General features: G+C 47.4%; 1 long non-coding RNA gene across 1 annotated transcript in view; it reads left to right on the top strand.

The window, feature by feature from the left end:
• The first annotated feature begins 252 nt into the window (after positions 1–252).
• The window catches only part of LOC135390213 (uncharacterized), a 37585-nt gene continuing 11182 nt past the window's right edge, over positions 253–26655 (top strand). Inside the window, exons 1-3 of the long non-coding RNA XR_010421777.1 lie at positions 253–361; positions 2444–2526; positions 3973–4044. This is a non-coding gene — a long non-coding RNA (uncharacterized LOC135390213). The remainder of the gene's footprint in view (positions 362–2443; positions 2527–3972; positions 4045–26655) is intronic.

The following is a 26655-nucleotide window of genomic DNA, read 5'->3' as shown; positions in this document are numbered from 1 at the left end:
TTTCTTCGAGAGGATGCCCACCTGGTCGTGTAACTCAAGTGCAAAACCGACATCCAGGCTAGTCTCATAGCTTTTTATCAAAAAGCTGTGAGGAATAAAAATAAGCACCCTGTATATTTAGGAAACCATGAATGCATTCTGTCTAAGCATCTGTAATGCATCTCTAAGCAAAAAATGCACCAGCAAGCACTCAGACAGATTAACCGACTTTACAGTGCAACGAAATCCGCCCCGTGGGAGCTTCATACTATCTGCTTTACAAGAATTACAAAAAGGACCCAACCCTTGGGGACATATGCTACAGATCAACGAAGAACCCTTCAGGGGCCCTCGATGTAACCTACGTCAGCAAAGGAAAAGTGTAAGTAACGTTTCTACGAGTGGGAAATACTTATACGAACCACGACATACACCGTAAGTACGAAACGTAATTTTTATTATTTAGGTGTGCCGACACAGGGAGTCTTACGATCGAGTCGTTCGTGAGCAGCGCTACCTCATCTTCTTCGAACCGACGGGTCCATAAATTGTATCCCCGTTGCATATCCCTCGGACCCGCCCCCTCCCCCCCCCTAAAAAAAGCTCCAGCACAAAAGTATAACTTTTAAATATGGCAGTCGTTTGATGTCTCACCACAGTCGCATCAAGCCTTGTTATCAAAGTCGCATCAGGTGCCGTTGCCTCATCCAGTGTCGTATGCATGTGTTTTTATATGAGAAAACATACATGTAGGAGAGAATGTGAAGCGAGTGAGTGCGTGCCGTGTTCGTTGCATGAGGCCCCTTAGCGAGTCACCTATAAGCTGTGCGAGTGAAGTATGTAGCGATAAGACCGGATTAAGAGGTGCATGCTCCGATTCTCGTAGCGGTCTGGCATATTTGGTAATTGCCAAGTTTTCAACGTTTCATTTTCTCAGCCACCCTGAGGCTTCTGTTTCTCTGTCTGTGTGCTCCAGATTCAGAACTTTCCAAGAGCACAGCGTTGACTAAACAAAGCGTTTCGTTGTGAAAGGGAAGTTATGAAAAATTCCATGAAATAACGTGGAAGGCATCGCAGACACGAGAAATGAGGCAGTCTTGAGTGAACGTCATTTTGGCATGAAAACGTCTGTGAGTTCGGTTTGGTATCCAGGTCAAAATTTACGATGCAACGAAATTATGGCGAATTTCATGTCGCGATAGCTCGGTGGATGATAAACCGATAGTAACCAACCGCCTAAATCCAGCGTGCGAGAGAGACGGAAATACAGGGATACGCGTACCTTGCGGGCAGTCTATCTCGTGAACCGGTGAAGCCAGTACGCCCAACGAGGTGTCGTTGGAAAGCGCTTGAGTTGTTCTACCTGGACCTTAAGCGATATCGGAGTCAACAATACTAACCAAAATTTTTTGAATTGGCAAAGTTGATATACGAAACTTCTGCAAGAATGGCGGCATATATAAAACTAAAATATGAAATCTACAGAAACAGCTACCAACACAAAGCGCGCCTAGAGAGGAACCCAGAAATCCCGCGAAGTCTAGCACAGAGCGATCGAAAGATCTACGGGAGCGCCGAAGAAGATTAGCGGCGCAGGCAAATTCGACTGTCGGCGCACACAGCAAGCGCTTACCCTCTACCAGTGGGGCAACTTCCACTTGTGCGAGTGTCAACGTGACCGACACACACGATGGAGTTCACCCAGAGAGGGGTGGGTGGGCTCAGCATCGTGGAGGAGCCAGAGCCCGCCAGAGAACCCCAGGCGCAGCGGCGATTGGAGGCTGCGCGCGCCGCCTTCGCAGTGTCGTTCGAGCCAAACGAGTTTGGCCCACGCGTACCGTTCCGCTCACAAAGATCCCGCAAAGGGGCAATTGTATCGGAGATCATGACGTTTTCATGTAAAACACTATAGCTCGGTCACGACTGAGCCCGCCCCAATTCTTTTCTACTTCCACTTAATTTGTTCGTACTCCACTCACTCACTCACTTAGCTAATTCGTACAGTGCCACTTTAATTCAGTGCAATGAGCGGCCTGTGTTTTCGTCATAGGCCGTACTCTATTCACGATCGGAGACAGTGTATATACACACTTTGAACAATAACGTCACGATTTTATATGTACCATGTTGTTTCGTGATATGCCACCTCGACGTTTCGCGTTCTCTAAAGACGTACGCAGTTCTTTTAAGACAGTCCATTCGTGAGCTGGGTAACTCATAGTCGTGTTCGCAAACGGTATGCAATGTGCAGTTATCGTATGCTAATGGCAAAGCTCAGCCAATGTGCGGCATCCTTCAGCACAACAAGTCTTTCTCACACATCACCAAGAAATTGCATATAATGTGTGGGTACTGGACATAACTCTGGCGTTTGAAATTTTATGAACTGGCGTTAGCGGTTTTTCATAGTGAAAAACCTCATTGGTCACCGTACGCTATATTGATATCCTTCGATTGACTGCAGTGTCTATACGGAGAAAAAGCTGCTCAGCTGTTCACCTCCCGGAAGTGACACCGGGAACCTCATACGTTTTCCTGTTGACAATGGTGAGAGCCTTTCATTGTATTCATATGGCTTAACAGAATGTCACGTGATATCTTCACAAAATTACCAGAATTGTGACTCCAGCCCAATGTTGTCAAATCTGCGAAAAGTACAGAACACAATATAGAAAAAGAAAAAGAAAACACAATGAATTTGCGTTCGGCCTCCACGCATTCTGCTAGTGGTCTGACTCAATTAAATTACGGCTTGGTTACTAGTTCCAACCAGTCCAACCTAGGAGACTGTAGGGGTTCTGCCTCCCTGAGTCGTAATAATAACTCTTAGTACGCGGTTATGTATATCGTGAGACCAAATCGTGACCCTCACCTACTCATCATCGTTTTTTTCTTTTAAAGAGCATTCCAATCGCATTCTTCCAAGGAACCACTTGGTGCTCCAGTGTCTCCTTTACATTGTCTTTAAGTTCGGCCCCATCCCCTACAACTCTATTCGAAGATTCCTGTCGAGCTTCCTACCCAGCTTGTAAGCTATATGTGCTGCATTCGCAACACTGAAACTCCGCTCGCGCCGTTCGTTCTTCATTGTGATTCCCCTTACTCCAAGCGACGGCACCAATATGGCGATTGCCTGTCAGCCCACCGTACGTCACCGCGACCCACGCATGTCTACTGGACGAGGCGAGTTGGACTACCGAGTGGTTGTTCTCGCATAAACGTCCAGCGAGGCACAATGCCTGGGACGATGCTCTAAAGCTTAACAACTTCGCTTTATATTTATTGGAAATTGCAAATACCTGGTTGTTCGAACGCAGGTCCTCCTTCTGGTCCTTACTTGGTTCGAAGAGCACCTATACATCTTTGGAAAACCAGCTCTTCGCAAGACAGGCGAAGCAGAAACTAAGGTATAGAATCCAGCTGGACCGCGAATAAGCCCCTTGGATGCACACTTTAGTCCGGAAGTATGTCGTGTACCGCTCTTCCATCCAATCCCGCAAATGTTCCTCGTCCTCTTCTGTCGACTTACTCCCTAATCGAGCCCCCATAAGTTAGAACCTACCTACCAACACCTGCTGAACACCGTTGGTTGGCCCTCGCGATCGATCGCCTCACACGCAATGTGGAGACTGCCCCACTTCCTTCCGGCTCTTCAGAAGAAATCGCACAATTCTTCATCCGTGTCTCGCGGAAATATTGCAGGACGTCTCCAATTCGTGTTGAGTTGCTCATTGACCAAACAACGCTTTACGTGTTTCAACCACACCTTACAAGCAATGTGAGCGTTGTATATTACTTCACACCACAAGGACGGGAACTCCCTCTTAGTATTTCTGACATTTGCTTACAGCTCTGCCATTTCAGTCCACCACTCAGTTCAGTCAATTCTCCTTGGCTTAGGATCGAGAGCTTCTCATCAAGATCGACATATTTCCTTACCAGGACTGCACTGACCACCCAATATAATTAATGTGTTACTTACTCTCATTGCAGGCTTTGTGCAGCTACGACACCTGTATGACCAATGTGATCAATGTTTCCTGATCCAGCCTTTGTACATTCCTGGTAGGTTCTCGAATTCCTGGTTTTCCTCGACGAGGCCTTGTTAGTCCCGAGTGAAAACGTAAAAGCCTGCCAAGCATGCGCGTTTTCAGGATTTTTACAGGGGAGGAAGGGTTTCTAGGGGAAGCGGGCAAAGCATTCAACAAGTAGACGTTAGATAAAACAGTAGAAACCAGTAGAAACGGGATGTTTTAAATCTGTTTTTAACTGTTGTTGTACTGCCGATGCGTTACCAACTGGTGATAAAAAATGTGCACCCCCGGCATTCGGACCGTTTTTATACAGTAGATGAGAGAATGGGGGCACTAGAAACCTCTTATATGGTACGGATCTAGCAGATAAGGTTCTGGTTATTACGACGACGTCTGAGTATAAATCATGATGATCTGTGCGCAAAGAGGGCAATTTACACAAGTAACCTTGCACTCTGAGGAAAAATGGTATCGTCACAGCTCATTTAGGGGAGCAAATGGCTTGTCTCGTAGAACACTCCCTTTTGGAGTAAAACTTAAACCCTCCAAAAGAGAGTTCCACTTTACTCCATTTCCCAGGAATAACCATGACACAAGTTACAGGCATCATGCTGACACCATGAAGCAAATTTATGCCGGTGCCTCTGCAACTGCTTTGGAATCATCTGTGAAATTTCTTATTTCGGAACATCTGTATATCCGCTTATAAGCAACTCGTCATAGTGCATATACTCGATGGGGATGGGAAAAGTTGTGCGTGAAAGAGGAAGGGAAGGTTTATGATAGTGTAAAAAAGGTAGGGGGGGTGTGATATCTCCATCTAAGAAATTCAGTAGTCCCACGAAACTACTCACTAGAGAAAAACATCCAAGCTTCCCTCAGTAACCTTCATTGGGAAGCACTCTCGAACGCGGTAGACTCCTGGATAAGTATTCGACGTAATTAATGTGTCAGAAGGTCACATTTCACGATGTGCTCTCACGTAACGGTGAGAACTTCACCAACTGAGAGTCTCAGTGCAAAGCCATGGAATATATAACAAAAATTATGTATGGATGGCTGCGCCGTAGTACACAAGTTGATGACTCGAAAGTCACCGTACGAGAAGGAGGGCCGGCAAGAGAGAGTACCTATTTGCAGAGATGGAGTTACATGGCAAATCCAGGAAGAAAGAGGGCGTAAGCGACTGACAGGGGGAATAGAAATGGAGTAAATGTGGGAAGTTACTCCCCCGTTACTCCTTTTTTTCTGAGAGTGTGGAGCTTCAGGGAGGCCTCGGCCCTCTTACCCTCCTCCCTCGATATGCGCGTGTCAGGATGATGGCCAGGCGTTGGTAAAGTTGGGAGTAACGTAAAACCTTTCATATAGTTCTATTGCTAGCCAGAACATTTCGATCATTGAGCAATGGTAGAAACCTGGAGTACTTTTGTGTCATAGAACAACAACAATTTTTTTTTTTAGATGCTGAATGGGGAGTTTCATCGCCATGGGCGATACTCTACCCCATTGCTGGTGGTGATGTGGGGAATGAAATAATGAGCCCCTTCACAATAGGGATCGAAGTTCTAGGGTGTCCGAAAAGGTCAAAAGAGCTTTGAGCGCAGAGCGCTGGTGGAGCCTTCCTACCAAACAAGCATTTGGATTGACAATACAAGAAATGGGAGTTTCTTCACGCTTCATAGCTAATGGCTTGATAATGGGTACCCGGTCCCACGAGAGATTTGATTCGTTCATCAAAAAAGCCGTAGTTTCTCACACGTTTGTAAACATTCCTCGATGCCTCGGAGTTCCAAGAATGGCTGAAACACGACAAGTACTGGCTGAAGCTGGTGAGCTCCCGCTTGAAGTTCTCCGTGAACGGGAAACGGCTCGGCACTACCTCCGTTTGCGTGCTCACATTCCCCGCCACCCGCTACTCAGGAAAATTCGATACCGCCCTGGAAGCGACTTCTATCGAGTAGCGCAGAGGACACGCCAGACTCTCACTGGCTTCATAACTAAGGACACTATACCGCCGGAAGCCCCCTGGTCTCTCCCGGTACCGCCCACGTTTGTACGCCTCCCAAACCTTCTGCAAAGAAGAGATCAGGTCCCCCCTCAAGTCCTCCGATCCCATTTTCATGCTCTGGTAGACGAGAAGTTTTCTACGTTTACGGCAGTATATACTGATGGCGCATCCCGAAACAACAAGTCCGCCTCAGCCTTCGTCATTCCATCCGAAGGCGTCGTGCACGGAAGACGCCTTTCACATCCAACCTCCTCCACAGCTGCGGAACTCTATGCCATCCTTTTCTTTCTACAACACATCGCTGATTTTCCACCCCGGGAATGGGCAGTCTTTACAGACTCCAAATCTGCACTTCAAGCAGCGCCGCAGAAGCAGCACTCTCGTCTCGGAACCGGACCCGTATTGTTCTGCTCAGAGGAGACCGCCGTTCAATTCTGCGACGTCTAGTGACACCCCTGGCTTCCCGCCAACGGACAACCGACATTCTTCCCCCCTCTATGTTGAACAGAGTTGATCCCATGCTCGCTTTCCGCATGCCACGAAACACATCTCGTCAGGATGCTGCATTAATCCACCGCATGCGCCTCGATGTGGCCTTTACAGCTCAGTGGCGTTACCGCTTGAGACAAATTGATTCTCCCACCTGTTGCCACTGTGGTGCTCTTGAGGATCTGGAGCACATTCTTCTTCATTGCCCTCACTCCGAACCTTCCCGAATCACACTCTCCGAGTCTCTTCGTCAGCTGGACTCTCGCCCTTTCTCCCTACCGAAATTGCTTGGTCCCTGGCCCAATCCAGCCCAGCAACGCTCTGCGCTCAAATCTCTTCTGACATTTCTGGACACCATCGGACTTCGATCGTTATTGTAAAGGGGCTCGTTATTTTATTCCCCCCATTCCACCAAGCACTGGGGTAGAGTATCGCCTGTTGCGATGAAACTCCCCACTCTCCAAGGCCGAAAATAAAGTTGTTGTTGTTGTTGTTGTAAACATTCCTATACCTATTCCTGTATTGTGTCTTACGAAGGAATGATGAAACTTGTTCCAAGGAAAATGTTTGTTGCCACTGTTACCAGCAATGTACAGCACATGTCGAGAGACTCTAAAGAAGTGCACGCGAGGACAAGCAACGAACTTTGTCTTTTACCTCCGAGGTAGCGAGCTCACACGCTGGCCTAACATTAGTTGAGTTAAGTAGGCGCCCCTCTTTTGGCGCACTGAAATCGGGAGTATGAGACACCCGGAGCGACCCCGAAACAGCGAAAAGCAACGTTGGAGTGTTACACTGCTGACCCGCTGATGCCGCTTCCTGTTCTCTGCTCATGCAGTGCATAAACGGAGGACACGTTGCCTTAGTTTGAACCTCTAGCAACGTTGCAAAAGACGAAGGCGGTTGTGCAGACTTTTCCTTGTAGCAGCGAATGAAACGGAAGAGATCGGAATTTGTAGCAGACGCCATAGGAGCTGTTTACTGTGAAGATGACTTCATGGCGTGAATATATTTGCAAAGAAGCACTGCATTTCCCGCAAATAACCGCCAATATCCGTGGGGAAGTTGTCCACTAATATAAAAAACACACACACACAAACACATGATAACTGTTACGAAAATACTACCGTTTCCCGAAATGAGAGCATCGGGTAACATATTAAGTCCGTATTTTGCTTCTGAGCCCACACTTCGAAAGTCGTCCTGCCGGCGCTCAACAGGAAGTACATCACGGAAAATCCCAAGCACTCGGGCGCTTGTCGTCTGCTTCAAAGCCCCCATTTCAAAACCGGTGCGTGGGGAGCGGCTCGAAGTCTCGCACTCCCGTGTGCCCGAGTGGTGCTTGTGTCGCGTTAACTGAGTGGAGTCTGAAACACTCGCACTCCGAGCCACTTACTTAGCACAACGATTGCAAACACAGTGCAAACATTTCGCAATGTATAACACTTTGTACCCCTTATTTTTTTGTACGTTGGTACTGGGTGCGTTAAGTAGGCGCCTCGGTGAGCGAGAGCTTCAGACTCTACTCACTTAACGCGACACAAGCGCCACTCGAGCACCACAGAGTGTGAGGCTCCGTGCTGCTTTTCGAGCTCTCGTTTCAAATGGGCTCATGGAAACAGAAAACAAGCGTCCGGGTGCTTGAGATTATCCGTGACGTACTTCCTGTTGAGCACCGGCAGGACCACCTTCGAAGTGTGGGCTCTGAAGCAAAATACGAACTCACTATATGTGACTCAATGCTCCGATTTCAGTAAACTGTAATATTTTTATAACTCTTACCATGCTTTTTCATTAGTGGACAACTTCCACACTAATATTGGAGGTTATTCGCGGGAAATGCAGTGCTTGAATGCAGACACCTTCATGCCATGAAGTCATGTTCGCAGTATATAGCTCCTATGGTGTCTGTTACATATTCCCACCTTTTCCATTTCATTTCTGTTGCAAGGGAAAGTCTTCACAACCGTCGTCGCCTCTTCTAACGTGTCTTATAGATTCAAAGTAAGACAACGTGTCCTCCGTCTGTGCACTGCATGAGCAGAAAACAGGAATCAGCGAGCGAACAGTGTAGCGCTCCAAAGTTGCTTTTCGCTGTTTACTGGCCGCTCCGGGTGTCTCATACTCCCGATTTGTGTGCACCAAAAGACTTAACGCACCCAATAACAACTCATACCCCCGAAACTACACACTCTGGTAACTATCAGGTTGCTTGCGATCTCTGCAACTTTCAGGAACATAACCGGCACACCCTCAGGAACATCGGTACCTTTCGGACTGTGTATACTCTTTGGACTGCTATTGCCCACGCGTACTGAAGAGCCAGAGCATTGCAAATTAAAGTCCGAATAGGGAGCATCAGCGTCAAGTGTTGTCGCGGGTGTCTCCGGACTTGTTTCCGACAACCTAGTCTTATCTATGAGAGGTTCCTCCAGGCCGGGTTGTCCCAACTCAAATACATCAGTGTTACATGGCAGCACGGATACCTGGCTGTTAGGAACAACCTCAAATGCATGGTGGAGCAGGTGGTCTATACGTGCACGTAACGTTCTCCATCGGTCACCAACACGATGTATGTTGAGGGGCTGACACGAGAAACGATTACTCCAGTTAACCACCTGGCTGTCGTTTGGCCGGGATTCATGTACTTGTACTATAGATCTCCTGCATGGAAGGGCTATCCTCATGGAACCGATATGGACCACGGTTTCTGTCCGCAGTAACTTCTACTCGATCATGGTGTCTGTGCATATGGGATGCCATATCAGGGTGCAGCAACGGCAGACGTGTCCTCGGCCTTCAGGACAGGAAGATTTCAGCTTGAGAGACTCCTATAACCACATTGGGGGTATTGCGATAGGCGAACAGGGTGCCGGCGATGCTGCAGGCGCTTGACATGACCACTGCTCTTCTCGTCCAACACCTGACTTGCCAAGCATCGTTTGATAGTCTGGACACACCTTTCTGCAGTGCCATTGGATGCCGCGTGATATGGTGGGATGCGCTGATGGTGAACATTATTAGCATTCAGAAAACTACAAGGTGTGTCTCACACAAACTGAGGGTCATTATCCGTTACTATCTCCTCTGGTAATCCAAAACGAGCAAACACGCTGCGCAGCCATTGCACAGTATCCTCTGCTGTAGTTGTCGACATTATGCCAACTTCTACCCACTTATAAAGGGTGTCCACCAGCACTACACTCTTAGCCCGGTTACTTCTAGTAAAGGTAAAAAAATTGCAATATTGTTACCTGTACACTAGATGGGTACAGCGTTACCTCTCCCGAGGTTACCTCTCTAAAAGTAACCAGATGCATCGTGTATTTAGAAGTAACACCGTTCCCGGGGCTCCGGGGCTGCACCCGCCCGTTCCTCGCGTCCGTGCATGCATGCAGCAAATTGCATGCAGGCACACACGAAACACGTCACGGGTGACATACCAAAATACAATGACCATGAGCTTTCCTGGGCACGTATTTTATTGTGAATATCAGGAAAACACAACCCAGCATTGGCAACGTAACCCAGGCAGCACAAACCCTCGGGAAAAGAATGGGAACGCAATGGGGGCTTCGGCTCCTGAACGGGCGATAGTGCCCGACTGGTTCCCAGCGGTGTGGGAACTGAGGAGGTAGAACATAAGAGAAGATAAGGTAGTCCCCCGACCGTGCCCTGATCATTTCCCGCTCTGGTCTCCTTTTGGTCATGTAAACAATAATGTAGGATCGTTCCCCGATGCTGCTCTGATCATTTCCCGGTCTGGACTGACCTTGGTCATGTGACCAAAATATAGGATCGCTCCCCGATGCTGATCTGATCACTTCACGATAATCAGTCACATGACCGGGGTGCAGCAACGGATTTCTCTTCCCAGACAGTCAGGCGCCGAGTGATGCAATCACATAACAGACAGTTTCGAATCTGGCCAATGATGTTCCTCGATCATCCCGCCGTGTTTGCACTGTTGGAGTCCCCGTCGCTCTCGCTGCGAGAAACGAATGTATCCGGCCGTGCTCCCGAAACTTTCGAGGAATTCCAACATTTTTAAGCAATTCATCGAGTGGTAAGTGCTATTTCTTTTTGTGGTATTCCTCGCATTGATAAATGTTACTCATAGATGCTTTTCAACATGAGTGACACCGTTCTAGAAGGCTTCTCTCGAAACTTAGCATCGCATAGTTTCGATTTCAGTGATCCATTGTGGTTTATGCGTTGCTTTTAGGATAATGGACTCCGTTTTGGTGAAAATATGGTTCAGTAAAGTGTGGAATCGTATGTATTGTTTATTTGACATCAAACGAAATGTAACCATTTCTCAGGACGACTGCGTGCTGCAGCTGTGCTTTTCATCTCCTGCGTGCGTACAAAACGGGAATGCTGGAGGACTTCAGCTCAAGGTTCGTTTTTGGAGTCATTCTAAAAAAAAAAAAAAAGGAACCTCCGAAGTGAATAAAATGCGTACTGTGATCGACGCATGATATGTCAATTTCTGTGAAACTGTGAGTGAATGAAAGCTATCCCGATCTTTCATTCAGAATGTCATGCTGGACCACTACAAGAGCGTGCTTAAAGGAATCAATGCCTTGATGACGGTATCAACGAAGTGCCCACCACCAGCTCTCTGCCTCAGAGCCAGTGATGATGGTCAAGATTTTTCTAGTGGATCTTGTCATGTCATGCTGAAAACTGTAAGTTTGGCTATTTGGTCTGTATTCAATAACGTGTGCATCATGTGGTGTGGTGTACTTTTCTCAGTGTAACCCTGAGCTCGAGCTATCTTCCACTTTCAGAATCCACCCCGCACTTCGGTTACAACACTATGAACCTATCGCGCTGTGATGATTGCTTGAAAGGAATACAGTCTGGTATGCTGTGTTGTTTTTCTTTTAAAAGAACTTCAGGTATCCATAATAAGAGGCCTTCCTAGCAAGAAAGCCATAAGAAAAGGCATCTTCTTGATACATTAATATTTCTCCTAAAGACAAGGGTACGAGTCACACACACAGGTGCCATATACTGCACTCTCAGAAAAAAGGGTGGACCTTTTAGGAGGTAATAGCTGTCGCATATGTTGTGCCTAAAAGGTTGGAAAGTTCTACCTGCTACCTCACTCTCTGCCACGAATAATAGGGTTAGCGCTTCTGATCCGGTGAGAGAGGGGGGCGTACACCTTTTTGTTGTAATTTGGATGGATGATAATTTCTTTTACCACCTTTTTACACCCCTTATCATGTTGGCTTAGGAGGTAACTAAGGAAGTTACCACCTTCTCACGCCTTTTTTCTTAGATTGTGGTTCCCAAATTGTGTGTATATATGTTGTCCTCGTATTAGCAAAGGTTCCATGTTGTTCTTCTTGAGGAGCTCGTTCTTTTCCCTTTTTCTTTTGTTTCGGGGGTGGGGGTTAAGTTCGTCAAAGTAACTTGAAGAAAGTTCAAAGTTCCTTTTGTTCGATCCTGGTCTACAAACATCGCAGGCTGAGTCCTCCCTCCATGACTTGAAATGAAAGATGCCACGTGCAGAGCGCGACTAACTCCGGTTACACGGTGTTGTTACACGGTGAATGTTACAAATTATGTTTTAGCCGAGCATTAGGAAGCTCAGGTATGGCGCATCTTAACGATAAGAAGTGTATTGATAATGATAGAGGGCATTGAGTAGCAGGACTAAAACTTGGCACAGTTCTACGATATGTATGTACCCAAGCAGCACAATGTACTGAAAGTCGAGTGCAATAGGGGTGGACGGTATGTGTTATCGATGTTCCTTGGTTTCACGAGTCTGGTCAAGGCCTTCCACCTACCCATCCACCCCTATTGCACCCGACTTTCAGTACATTTTGCTGCTTGGGTATAGGGGACAACTCGTAGAGCACAAACTTGCTTTGTGCTCATTTTTCATGTGCCTTATTCCGAGATTAAAATCATCAAATCCCTTCCTAAAGAAGCCCGTAAATGTAGGCTTCTTTTGTCGTAGCAGATATTGATATCATTTTTGTATATCAAGACTATTTTGAAACGTCTTGAATCGCCCACTGTGACAGCAAGGTCTGAATTAACCATACAGACAGGTCAAGAGCTGAAAAGTATATATATTGAGTAGCAAATAACTTGAAGGTAACCTGTTACATTTCTAAAGTAGCTTAACTTCACGTCAATTTTCATTAGGTTTTATTACGTGTAACTGCGTTTGAAATTTAGTTACCGGACGGTTTCACGTCAGTTCAGGCAGAGAGGTCCCATCGACCTCCTGGGTCTTCAGTATTTTTGATATTTATAAGCTTGTCGTATATTATGATCAACATTGCCGAATAGCTTTCGTGCAAAAAAATCGAGAAAATCCGGCCCTGAATTCTGATGTTTCAGTTTTGCCGTGTTTGCTGTTTTATTATGCCTACAGGCCAGCTGTCAGAGAGCAAATTTTAACGCGCAGGTGCAACGCTGTGTGCTATAAAAAATGGCGAACATGCCCTCTCGCGCACTTTTTTTCTAATTTCAACGCCTGATATCTCTGGCTATAGATGTCCCTGATCGCAATACTTGGTATCAGCACACTCATCTTTTAATGCTCTTTCATCTGATATATCTATCCTGCATATACTTCCTAGCGGTATGTGCTTAAATAGGCAAATGCTTAGGCATATTTCGAAATAAACATGGATTTTGCGCGTGTATTTCTCAAAAAGGTCCCACTTCATTTCGTATATATTTTGCCAGGATATGGCCCGATGTTAGGCCTTTCATCTAACGCAAAAACTTCTTCTCCAAAGGCGTATACTGCTGATTAGCGCGTTAAAACGCGGCCCCACTGCGTACGAACGTTTCGGAGATATCGACAGCCAGAGCAAGAAGCGTCGAAGTTTGAACAAAACTGCGCGACAGAGCATGTTCGCCGCTTTTTATACGATACAGTGCTGCACCTGTGCACCTAAATTTACGCTCGGAGTGCTGGCAGGTAGGTATACTAAAGCACACAAAAAATGCACTACGATATCTTGTAGAACTCAGGATGTATACACGTGCAAACACGACAAAATTACAACAATCGAATTCAGGGCTGGATTTCTCGATTTTTTTGCACGGAAAGTATTCGAATGATTAATTTTACCAATGTTGATCATCATCTGCGATGAGCGTCTAAATATATATGAAAACTCATGAAAATTCAGAAGGTCCATGGGACCTCCCTGTCTGAGCTAACGTGGAACCGGCTTACAATTATGTTCTGGCTAACCTTTTCAGCGGCTTCCATCTTTCAACAGTCTAACTTAACTGGTAACGAGTTCCAACTTCTATCTCTGTTCCATATAACCTGTGTTAAGTGAATATTTGTGAAGTAAATAGTACGTATGTGGGACTGGTGGTTATATACTTTCAATGTAACACTCTTTCTTTCATTGCTGGTGAAGTCATCCCTCGTCATCCTCTCATATGAACCTCTTTGGAATGGGGTAGGGTCCTGCACCCAACGCAGGGAAACATCCCACATCATCATCATCCATTCATCTATGTTGTTGGTGGTGGTGGTGGTGGTGAAGTGATGCATTAAAGAACCCATGTATTTTGTGCAATAAAGAGTTTTCTACAATGACATATTGATTTTGTTTTTAAAAATCGCGCAGATTAACTCTTGTTTGGGGGGTAGGAGGTACCCGCAAGTGTGCATTGGCTGCACCTCGGGAAATCGTTGGGGTACGATACAGGCTGCCGATAACGGACCATTAACATCCCCGTGTTGCAAACCGTATGCCGGACCATGGTCGGGAGCCGACCCGGTCGGGTCGGTCGCCGCCGGCGCACCGACGTTGGGTCGTCGCGCTGTGCTGCCTGGGAAGATAACGAAGATATCGTTTCTCAATGTGGTGGCATATGTGAGACTATGTATAATGAATACAGCTCTAAAGGGGCTTTGATGTGTTCACAGAATCGCGCGAAATATTGTGTTGTAAAATTGCAGGGGCGGCATGCATGCATACGGACCTTGCCCTCATTCTTGCTTGTTGCTGTGGGGACAGTGCCGCTTTCCCCACCATAAATATCTAAAATGGAATGGGCACTCCTTATTTGTCATTCTCACGTTGTTTGGGTACATCATTAACAGCAAAAGCAGACTTTAATTACACTTGTGCAAGCACGAGTAATGAATGCAAAGAATGTAGATACCTAATATGTTGGAAGACACGGTGTTCGGTATCGTAGCGTCGTTTGCCGAAAAGGGGGGATTTTCCAATTCACGAGCTTCCATATTTGTACATGTAGCGGCAGTGATGAAACCAGCCACAGTATGGAGTTCACATTGAACATCCTCAAGGCAAGGTGTAATGCAGCATAATCGTGACGCCAGCGATACATGCACATAAAAAGAAGAGAGTACTGAAATGTTAACTTCCAACAAACACAGATGGCAAAATATTTTGTGGATGGCAGGTCGTTATGTAAGAAAATAAATACCATGGAAAACGCTACAGTTATGTTTTGTTTCCTCCTGTGGCTGGAAGTTCACGTCCTGAACATGTTCTTCACCACCTAATGGAAATCAGTCGACATTAGTTTGCAGGCCCTTGACATATTAATTACCACCAGCCCACCCGCTCCTCCACTGTCTGACTCATCGGGATGGCGATTTAGGTTGCCTGGTAGATAAATTCATCTGAATGTAATTCAGTAGCAGATGTGATCGATTTCTTATTTTTTAACAGTTTACTGACTAGTCGGTGTTATTGATTGATTGATTGTCTTGACTTTCTTCATTGGTATAATTCGCGAGATGCTATCTGGTGGTCAGTTGAACTGGCAAACCACTGATAACAACCAATTAAGGCATCAATGTGGGCAACCATTCCGGTCAATTAACCACATAGACCAATCACAGTGGCTCAAGTCATACCGTGCAATCAGTCGACCCATTCACCACGAAATCAGTGAAATTTACGAAGGCAATCAGACAGAAAATGACTGAGTCAATTCATCAACTAGCCAGTAAGACGACGAAATAACCTGTCATTGACAACACGACCCTGAACAAGTCAAAATCAAGCCGTATCAAGAAGTAAAGAAAATAGTAATCGCCCACACACACACACCTGGGCATAAAGAAACACAATCACAAAATTACTGTTGTGATCAATCAGTTGACTATTCATGAGGAACTACAAATCGCGCATCGTTTCATTAGTGAGTCGACTAGGCTTTAGTTTTTTAGTAATTAACCCATAAACCAAAATAGATTAAGTCCGTCAGAAAAACACGAAATGAAAAGTATAACCCCACGATAAGAGAACTAAATACTTCTCAGAACCAATGTACACCGAAAAATCCAGTTTATTTTCGTTGTCATTGCTACGACACACAGACTATAGCGCTTATCACTCTTCTTCAACGCTGAATGGAAACAATTTGCTCGTAGTAAAATTTCATTACACAAAACCCAATGTCGAAATGGCTCTATAGGTATCGTATAAGTTTCAGTCTATGAAAGATGCTGGGAGAAGAAGGCGACACGGAGAGATACAAAGTAAAGTCGATGTAGAGAGCAAAGCTGGCAAGAGAAAGCAGAATGCGCTAAGGCCGAGCATTATCACTGCGACAAACAGCTTACACGTGCGCAGACAGCACATCATGTATGACTTGCCATAAGACAGGAATCAACAGCGAATCTACTTAGAACGATCCTGATGAAATACGCACTTACCTATTTCACGTATCCTGTTATGTGAAACCGGGCTGTGCGCACAGTATTCATATTTTAGATGACCACTGCCGGACTCCACCATGTATTTCTTGCAGTCCTCGCACTCTTTGCATCTGCCTCTCGGCACACCCCAGAAGTCCTTGTTTGTAAACACCATTTGGAAGCAGTTCACAACACATCTACAACAACGAGCGTGATTTAACTTGTCAGCCACAGAGGCGTCACATTTCAAAAGATGCAACCGACAAAACACGAGGACGCGATGTAGTGTCCCTTCTCGTGTGATACTGTAAACTGTTGCCAGATTAGCGACCAAAAGCGATCAAAAGCGGCTGTGATTGTTTGTGAACGCATTACGACGTAGAAGTAACGGACTTCCACTACAAGTAACACGTACAAGTAACCAGGAGAGGACAGAGGTTTTCCCCACAGGTTACCTCTACCCCAGCTCTTCGAGACCCAATTTAGTTCTAAAATTCGCAATTTCCTGTGTTACCTCTTCCTTGGAGCCGATGTTACTTCTATATACACGTAACAACGGTCTAAAAGTAACAATAGAAGTAACTCCGGTAAGAGTGTATGAACCAAATGTTACATTTGTACGCAAAATCCAACGTTCTCTGGTCAAGCCCATGAATGAAATGGAGCCTTTCGTTGATTCTGCGTCATTTGACAACCGAAACACTCTTTGACAAAACGTTCGATATCTTCTTGAGTGATACGAGGACACCAGACATATGACTTTTAGCTAACATTTTCATCCGAGTTACCCCTGGATGACCTTCATGCAGTAAGTCTAACCCTTCTGCCTGCAAAACAGTGGGAATTATCCCCTTGTTTCCCCAGATGACGCGTTGACAATCAGCTGATAATTTCGACCCCCTCTGGAAATACGGAAGTAACCCCTCATCACTAACATGTGCTGGCCAACCATTTAACGTCATGTACAACACTTTAGACATTATCTTATCCTTTGTCGTCTGTAATATAAAGACGACGACAAGGTTGGGACACGGCCGTCGCTTGTATGCGCGAGCTGATCGCGTGGCTTTGATCATTAAACGTTCTCTCGTTCTTGGAGACGGTCGGCTTTCTATCCGCTTGACTACGACATGGTGGCAAGGGTCACACGTCAGCGAAACAGCCCAGCCCACGTATTCTGGAATGTCCACCCAAGACTCAGCAGCAGCAGCCGGCGAACCAACGGCTACGCCTGCGCCTGCGCCGCCTGCGTTCAACCCATTCGCGGTAGAACTTCCGGAGAAGTTCGATTTTCGACAGCCGGAGGGGTGGCAGCGCTGGGTGACGAGATGGGGGCGTTACCGGATCATATCGGGCCTGCATAAGCAAGACAGCTCGACACAGGCGAACACGTTCCTGTACGCTATGGGGACCAGGGCAGAAGACGTCCTCATTTCCATGCGACTGATAGACGAAGTAGCCAACGACTACGACAAGCTTAAGTCAGCCTTCGACAAGTACTTCGTTCCAAGCCGGAACGTGCTCTACAAGCGCGCGCGCTTCAACCTGCAGTCTCAGAACACGAGCCGGTGGGAGAATTCGTTCAGGAGCTACACCAACTAGAGTTGTTCCGCGGATTCGGCCCACTCAAAGAATAACTTATTCGAGACAAGCTGGTTGTTGGCCTCCGCGACAGTCGTCTGAGTGAGCGGCTACAATTGGATTCTGAAGTTCCACTTGAGAAAGCAGTGAACATGGCCCGAAACTCTGAGGCTGTGGAGTGGCAGCAGAATCTTCTTCGCGGGAACGAACCGCCATCGCAGGCCCCGACGGCGAATACCACGTTAGACGCTGTCACTTCTGGTAGGCCAGCTTCACACAAGGGACGGCAGTCTGAAGCCCGGCCTTCACCTCAACGACCTGCACAGCCAAAGTCCAATCCCTGCAAATGGTGTGGGTCGATGCGATTCTACCCGAGGATAGAATGCCCTGCACAGGGGAAAGTCTGTAGCCACTGTGGGAAACTGGGCCGTTTCGCGTCAGTCTGCCAGACTACACCGGCGACGACGACAGCATCCGGTCGCGGACGGCGTGGTCGCCGACCCAAGCACTAGCGTTGAGCGCTCGAAGAGGTATTCCTCGATGGTCTACAGCATCCGTCATCGTCTAGATGCCTGGTTTATTACGCTCCTGGCAGACCAATCAAGTTTAAGGTTGACACTAGCGCAGATGTCACTGCCGTGCCAGAGTCAGCCCTGTATCCAGAAACGCGATGTTCTGCGACACGTCCTAGGAAGAGGCTCTACGGCCCCGGGAAGTCCCTGATAAACACTCTGAGTCAAGTACACGTAGACATGAGGTGGAACGGCCAGACGACCAAGCAGGAAGTCTTCATCGTCGACGGCCTGCAACACGCTCTGCTAGGTCGACCACCCAGCAAGGCCTTGGAGGTTCTCCTTTAACTTCTCGAAATCGTAGACGACCACGGACACGACTGCATTGCGTCAAGGTACCCCGAGCTCTTTGGAGGCCTAGGACTGATAAAGGCAACATACAGCATTCACCTTGTTCCGGGACCGAGGCCATATGCAGTAACTTATCCAATACGTGTAGCACTTCCATTGCTACCAAGTGTACAAGCCGAAATACACCGAATGGAAGATCTTGGCGCAATTCAAAGGGTAGAGCATGCCACGGAATGGTGCGCACCGATGGTTGTTGTAAGGAAAAAGAGCGACAAGCTACGCATCTATATTGATTTCGCCGAGCTCAACAAGCAAGTCGTCCGTGAGCCCGTGATGGTGCCGACGGTAGAAGAGAACATCAGCAAAATCACGGACGCTAAGGTGTTCAGCAAGCTCGACACCAATGCTGGATATTGGCAAGCCTCCCTATCACGAGAAAGTCGCGAAATGACCACCTTCATCATCCCGTTGGGAAGATACCAATTTCTTCGTCTGCCCTTTGGTATCGCGACTGCCCCGGAATTTTTCCAACGGAAAGATGTAACGGATATTTCAAGACCCCGACGGCACTGTGTGCATTTATCCGACTTATTGGTAATGGCTTGATCTACAGGAAAAATCAACAACAATGACAGGCGCCTCCATGCAGCATTGCGTAGACTTTCAGACGCGGGCATCACCTTCAACGAGGAGAAATGCCAGTTCAGTAGGACCAGAATCCACATTCTGGATCACATTCTGGACGGACGGGGAATCTACGTGGACCCTGAAAAGCAGGCACCTGAGTCTGCCAGTGAGCTGCGGTCGCTCTTCAGGATGCTTACGCACTTGATGAAGTTCCTTCGGAGTTGACCACAAAGACGAAAGTACTTCGTGAACTCCTTTCTTCGGATGCCGCTTGGTACTGAGGTTCACAGCACGAGCAATCGTTCCAACAGATCAAGAAGGAACTCACAATCACTCCCGTTCTGGCGTACTATTCTCCGTTGCGACCACACACCTTGTCCGTGGACGCGTCGTCCTACGGCCTCGGAGCGGTGCTGCTCAGGAGGAAACTGACGGTCGACGTCATCCAGTTGCGTATGCGTTGAGGTTCCTGAGTTCGACTGAGCAACGGTGTGCACAGATAGAGAAAGAAGCTCTAGCGGTGACGTGGGCATACGAAAAGTTTCGTATGTATGTCCTGGGCCTTCGCTTTCAAGTGGAGTCTGACCAAAAACCCCTTGTGCAAATATTAAACACCAAGAGGCTCACTACGCGCCTACGACGATTACGTATGCGGCACTGGAATACGACTTCTCTATGATGTTCGTACCGGGGAAGCAGCTATACACAGCGGATGTCCTGTCAAGAAATCCACTTTCACGCGCCGACGACATCAACGGCGGATGATTGGAACATGTTGTGGCGGAATACGAAATCCTCACCGTCGAGTTTTTACCTGCTTCTCACACCATGCTGCCACGCATAAGGGAAGCCCTGGAGAAAGATTTGACCCTTCATCAAGTCATGGAGTACTGTGAAACACAGTGGCCAGAGGCCACTACTCTACCAGAAGACGTACGGAGATACGTCAGCCCGGCTGGCGAACTTTTGGTGGTGCGGGGACTTTGTTTCGATGCTCCCGCTTAGTCGTGCCACCAGTCCTCAGAAACGAAGTTCTAGAGCGTTTGCACACGGGATACCAGGGAATAACCAGGTGCAGAGCAAGGACCCGTGAATCGACGTGGTGGTCTGGCATCAGCAGTCAGCCGCAGGAGTACATCCAGAGGTGTCCGACCTGCCAGCTACACAGGGACACCCGGAGACGGAGCCGCTCCTGCAGACCCTTCTCCCGGAGCGACCGTGGCAAGTGATAGGGATGGACATTTTCTACGGTAACTGTAATAATTACCTGGTAGTAGTAGACTATTTCTCCAAGTTTTTCGAGGTTGTCAGGCTGAAGACTACCAAGTCAGCCGACGTCATCTCTGAATTGGCACCTAGGTTCGCACGCTATGGAATTCCAGATATCGTCCGTTCGGACAACGGCCGTTTCGGACAACGGCAGTTTACTTCGGCCGAATTTCTACGGTTCTTGGTCACTCAGGGAGCCAAACTTGTGACGTCAAGTCCACACTTTCCGCAAGGTAACGACCAGGCGGAACGGAGAGTAAAAACGGCTATGGCTCTCCTCCAGATATTAACAGCTCGCTCTTGGCGCATTGGAGTACACCAGGAGATGCGGCTACTCTCCGGCAGAGCTCCTCATGGATCGACTTCTCACGACCAACGTTCCAGTCAATGCAGCGTCACTTGTTTTACCATAGCCCCAGGTTCGAAAGCACCGGAGGCGGTACAAGAAGCTCCAACGCTCCCAGGCGCAGGGGTACGACGTCCGACATCGCGCAACGGAGCGACCTCAACGAAAACCAGGAACAGCGGTTCGCATCCTAGCCGACGCTGCTGCACACGGCACCGTCATCGGACATGCGGATACACCAAGATCGTACATCATGAGGACTGAAACTGGCCTAGCAAGACTGACCCGAACACACCTGCAGGAGACAACTGGAGATGCCTCCATACATGCCCAACGAACGTCAGGACAACCGGTAGTGACAAGGGGACAAAACGGCGAACAGTCAGTGACCCAAACAAGATCAGGACGAGCGGTGAAAAAACCAGAACGTTACGGTTATGGGGGCCGTTCGTAAGTTCGTGTAAATATGTTTTGTGATTTGCTGTTTAAAAAGGGGAGGTGTAATATAGAGACGACAAGGTTGAGACCTGGTCGTCGCTTGTATGCGCGAGCTGATCGCGTGGCTTCGATCGCTAAACGTTATCTCGTTCTTGGAGACGGTCACCTTTCTACCCGCTCGCCTACGACGAAGTCGTCTCTTTTTTAATTATGTCTGCATTCAAAGGAACTTCATTTATGGGCGAAAAGAAATTTACATCTGCTGTGTCGTTTTCTGTTGCCGGCAAAGACAGCCTCAACAAACCTTTGGAGTTACCAATCTCAGTGCCCTTCCGATACACCCACTTGTACTTTTAAGCACAAAGAATGAGTGCCCACCTTTCCGTCCTTACAGTGGCCAATGGTGGGATAGGTTGGTTGTGACCAAGTATTCCGCAGAATGGCTTGTGATCTGAAACGATCATAAATTCCCTGCAGTATAGGAATTGGTGAAATTTCTTCAGCCCAAAAATGACGGCTAGTACCTCCTTTTCTAAATGCCCATATGCTTGCTCAGCTTTCGTTAAGGTGCGAGAAGCGTATGCTCTCGGCCTTTCGCCTTCAGGACAGTTGTGATACAAAACTGCGCCGAACCCGTATAGGCTGGTGCATCACACACAATTTCGATTACTTTTGTCGGGTAAAAAATGTAAGCACGTCTTCGTGCGTCAGCCATGTTTTGCTAAACTGGGAAGCTTCATCAGCTTCACTTGACCCAGTCCATTTGGTACACTTTTGTGACAAATGATACATTAATTCGTCGGATGAGACTAGATGTGGCTTTCACAGCTCAGTGGCGTGACCGCCTCAGACGAGTTGACTCTCCCAGCTGCTGTCACTGCGGTGCAATAGAAGACTTGGAGCACATTCTTCTTCATTGCCCACACTACCAACCTTCCCGAACCGCACTCTCCGGGTCTCTTAATCAGCTGGACTCTCGCGCCTTCTCTCTCGCAAAATTGCTTGGTCCCTGGCCAAGTCCAGCCCAAAAACACTCTGCCCTCAAAGCTCTTTTGACCTTTTTGGACACTATGGGAGTTCACTGCATATTGTGAAGGGACTCATTATTTCATTCCCCATATCACCACCAGCACAGGGGTAGCGTATCGCACCTGCCGATGAAACTCCGCACTCATCATCTCCAAATAAAGCTGTTGTCGTTGTTTGATAGTTTCAAAGATGTTGACATGCGAGGCACAAATCTGGCATAAAAGTTGAATAACCCGAGATAAGCTCTTAACTCGGTTTCGCTACGGGGCTCTAGTGTCTTCCTGGTGACTTCAGTCTGATCATCCGAAGGCCGAATGCCTTTTTCATCGATGATGTGACGAACATACTGCACAGAAGACTCGAAGAACTTTCGTTTCTGAGTCTTGACCTTTATGCCGTGTTTGTGAAACCTTCTTAACGCTTCATCAAGCCGTGCATAACTCTCTTGCACTGAATGTGCTATAACCAGCACATCGTTTTGGTAACAACGCACATTTTCTAGTCCTGACAAAATTCCATCCATTATTGGCTGAAAAATTGCAGGAGCGCTAGAGATGCCGTAAGGAAGGCGTGTGTACATGAACAGACCCAAATGCGTGTTTATCGTTAATAGATGTTGTGAGTCGCTGTGTAACATGAGCTGCTGATCAGCCGTTGCACAACGTAGTAGCATAAACACCTTGCCATGAGCTGACGTGATATCTTCAGACAGATAAATCTTCAGGTACAGGGAGCGGATAATGTTCATTTCCAATGCAAGGGTTCACCGTCACCTTGCAGTCGCCACAAACTCGTACCTTTGACGAACTACCTTTAGGTACAACGACTATTGCGTAGCCCAGTCGCATTGCTTCATAGGATCTAGAACACCACTTTCCTGCAACTGTCTCCGCTCATATTCTACAGCCTCTCCCAGCAAATAACGCACAGTGCGAACCTTGCAAAACACTGGCAAGCTCCCGTCCTTTAATACAACTTGTGCTTTGAAACCCTTAATAACTCCAAAACCGGACGAAAATACAGTCGTGTATTTCTGTTTTAGAGCTCCCATATTGTCGTCCACGTTAACGTGGAACACACCAATCTATCCTCAACCAGTGAGCCAGTCTATCTTCAACTGCAGCAACCAGGACCTACCTAATAACAAGGGAACATCATCAGCTTAGCTTTCAACTACAATCAACTCCTGCCTCTTCCTGGGACTTGTATTGAACATCTACTAGGAGTTTTCCTTTTACTTGCAAAGGAGTGCCGCCGTACAAGTGAAGCTTTATGGAACATGGCATACATTTGACTTTAGGCCACAGTATACGGTAGACATAAAAAGGGACAGCAGAGACAGTTGCCCCTGTGTCAATCTGCATTCGTACTATCTTATCCGCAATTTCCAACCCAATATCGTACGCTTTGGTTTCCACCGGCGCCACATTTAACAGCAATTCGGATCTATCGCTATCCTGCTCAACGTTATGGCCAGAAAATCTGGTCAGGCGCTCCTAAAGAGAGGGCTTCCCCTAACATCACATGCGCAATCAGGGAAACATTACACGCAAGCAGGTGGTTAGGAAAGGAGGACAAATTCGCAAGGGTGAGACGGAACTATCACAGAAAACCGCGCGTCCCGTCTGATGATAACCAGCGTTGAAGGACAGACTTGGCGCTTATCTTGAAAGCAGATTTCTGCGTTGCTTTCAAAGGACAGGGTATTACTCGCAGTGACATTACTCCTTCTTACTTTTCTGGCTTTACACGATGGAATGTATTAGGGGGAGGTACTTCGTATCTGTCCGCAAGAACAATGAACAAACATGTAAACGTCAGTGGTTGTAAATGCCGTGAATTACCTAATACCTAATTTCTGGTAATTCACGGCTTTGCGTCGGGAGACAACTGTGATCATGATCGACGCCACAGTGGTCGGTCTGTGGGTGAATTTTTCCCACCTGAGGGTTCCTTAACACGCGACAAAATCTCCACACACCGGAGACCGCATATTTGAACATCCCTTGCAGACGCCGGCCCCTCTGAGGCCTCGTTCTGTGCCACCCTTTCCTGATGTCTCATCTTCGCACGAACAGCAGATAATTTAAATAGACAGATTATAACTAGGGCTCGGCGTCTAACACGTTTTTCTGATTTTCGTTTAAACCGTTTCCGTTTAAACGTTTCATACGCCGTTTAGATTAACGTATAGTCTGGAAAACCTTTCCTTATGAAACGTTTAAACGTTTTGTGCAATGCGAAACGTTTTGTTAATGCGAAACGTTGAAACGTGTCGTTAATGTAAACCGTTAAACTGGAGCATTTAAGCGTTCTGTTAAACTGAAGCGTTTGAACGTTATGTCAAGGTGCAGCGTTTAAATGCCTTGTTAATACGAAACGCAACGCCTTTCGAAACGGATAGCTATTTAAGCAACTTCTTACCTTTATTAAACGGGAAACATGGACGCGCCAGGCGTTACGGGGACAGAGACAGGAGTTGCCCTCGTTATGCCTGGCGCGTCCTTGGTTCCCATCAGTAATTACCAACTACTGAGGGTCCGAAGTTGGGGAAGTCGGTACATGACAAGTTCACACCGCCGCAGCCACAAACACAGACAAAAGGCACACACAAAACAGGACGAACTGCAACTCACGACGGCTTTACTGTTGAATACACATACACTCTTAAATACGAGAGTAGGTACCCGTTCCCCTATGTATCCGACCTATTTTTTGAGATAGCACAAAGATAGCACAATTCCTCCTGTATGAGGGCGATACCAACTACGCCACTTTCTCACTGTCTTATAAGTAGCTTATTACTCCAGTTCATATTTGGCTTTTAAGCAACCCTATTTGTGTTCATTTTCGTCGTACATTTCATTATGAACCGACGTATTTCACGACAGTTCCATATCCAGCTTGTAATGGCGGTGATGACGATTGAATCTTTTGGGTAGATTATACTAAACATTCTGTATTTATCTTCTTTGCGCGAGTAGTATTTTGGTGAAAAGACCAACGCGGAAAATCGTGCCCTTGAGCGACCACTTTAGCCTGAAGCATGTAGCCTGCTCTTTCCTACTCCTTCCCACTACTGCACTCTAAAACCAGAAGATTTGCCAGTTACGCTTTAAAAAGAAATTACTGTCCCGAATGATATCATTCTTGCACCAGAGTGGGAAAAAAGAGACGAGCAGGACTTTTGTGGCATCATGCACTGACACGAATTCCCACAAACAGCCGTACACCTCCTGTTATGAACAAATTGGGATGGTGAAAAGGATAACACCCAGAATTGTAATTCTGCCGGACAATGTCGATGAGATAAAGCTCCGTTTTTGGAGTGTGTGCGATCCTAATGCCACGAGTGCACGCGGAGCGGAGTTCGGTGTACGCTGCGAACGGGGTCGTGGCCAGACCTCGGCAGTTTTGACTTTCGCTCACTCAAGTTCACACGCCACCCACCCAGTTCTCGGCTCGCTCACTCACGGTCACTCACCGTCTGCTCAGATCTCGGTTCGCTCGTTCACGCTCACTCACCGTGCGCTCAGCTCACGGCTAGCTCAGTCAAGTTCACTCACCACCCGCCCTGTTCTCAGCTCGCTCACTCATGTTCACTCACCGTCCGCTCAACTGTCGGCTCGGTCATTCACGCTCACTCACCGTCCTCTCAGCTCTTGGCTCGCTCACTCAAGTTCATTCACCACCCGCCCAGTTCTCAGCTCGCTCACTCACGCTCACTGACCGTCCGCTCAGCTCTCGGCTCGCTCATTCACGCTCACTCGCCGCCCGCTAAGCTTCTTCCGGCTGTTCCTTATCTTCCATCACCCCCGTGTGTCAACCGAGCGTATGAACACGAAATTGACAGCCGGATCCATAGAGCGCATTGGTGCACTGCTCCGCGCAAGAAATATGTAAACCGAAACCAATTAATTACTCGGAAAAATCACTAAGTGTCGACGCGGTTTTTTTCTTGCAATATTTTTCGCTGAATGTCCCGATGCGTAAAACAGAGGTTCCGTAAGCGTGCGAAATAAATTTTAAAAGTGTTGATGTTTATTTAATTAGTGAGCGTATGCAAATGACTCGGTCACTACTCAGTTCATAGCCCCACTGGCCACCCAGCTCCAGCCTCGCGCACTCACGCTCAGTCACTGGCCGCTCAACTCTCGAATCGCGCGCTCACGTTCACTCAGTGCGCACTCACGCTCACTCATTCACTGGCCGTTCAGCTCTTGGCTCACTCACTCACGCCCAGTCACTATCCATTCACTTCTCAGCCCGCTCACTCATGCTCACTCACAGCCCGCTCAGCTCTCGGTCCGCTCACTCAA

Source organism: Ornithodoros turicata, chromosome 3 (assembly GCF_037126465.1).
Source record: "Ornithodoros turicata isolate Travis chromosome 3, ASM3712646v1, whole genome shotgun sequence".
Lineage (NCBI taxonomy): Eukaryota > Metazoa > Arthropoda > Arachnida > Ixodida > Argasidae > Ornithodoros > Ornithodoros turicata.
The sequence above is the reverse complement of the archived record's forward strand: the minus strand, read 5'-3'. Positions and strand labels throughout refer to the sequence as shown.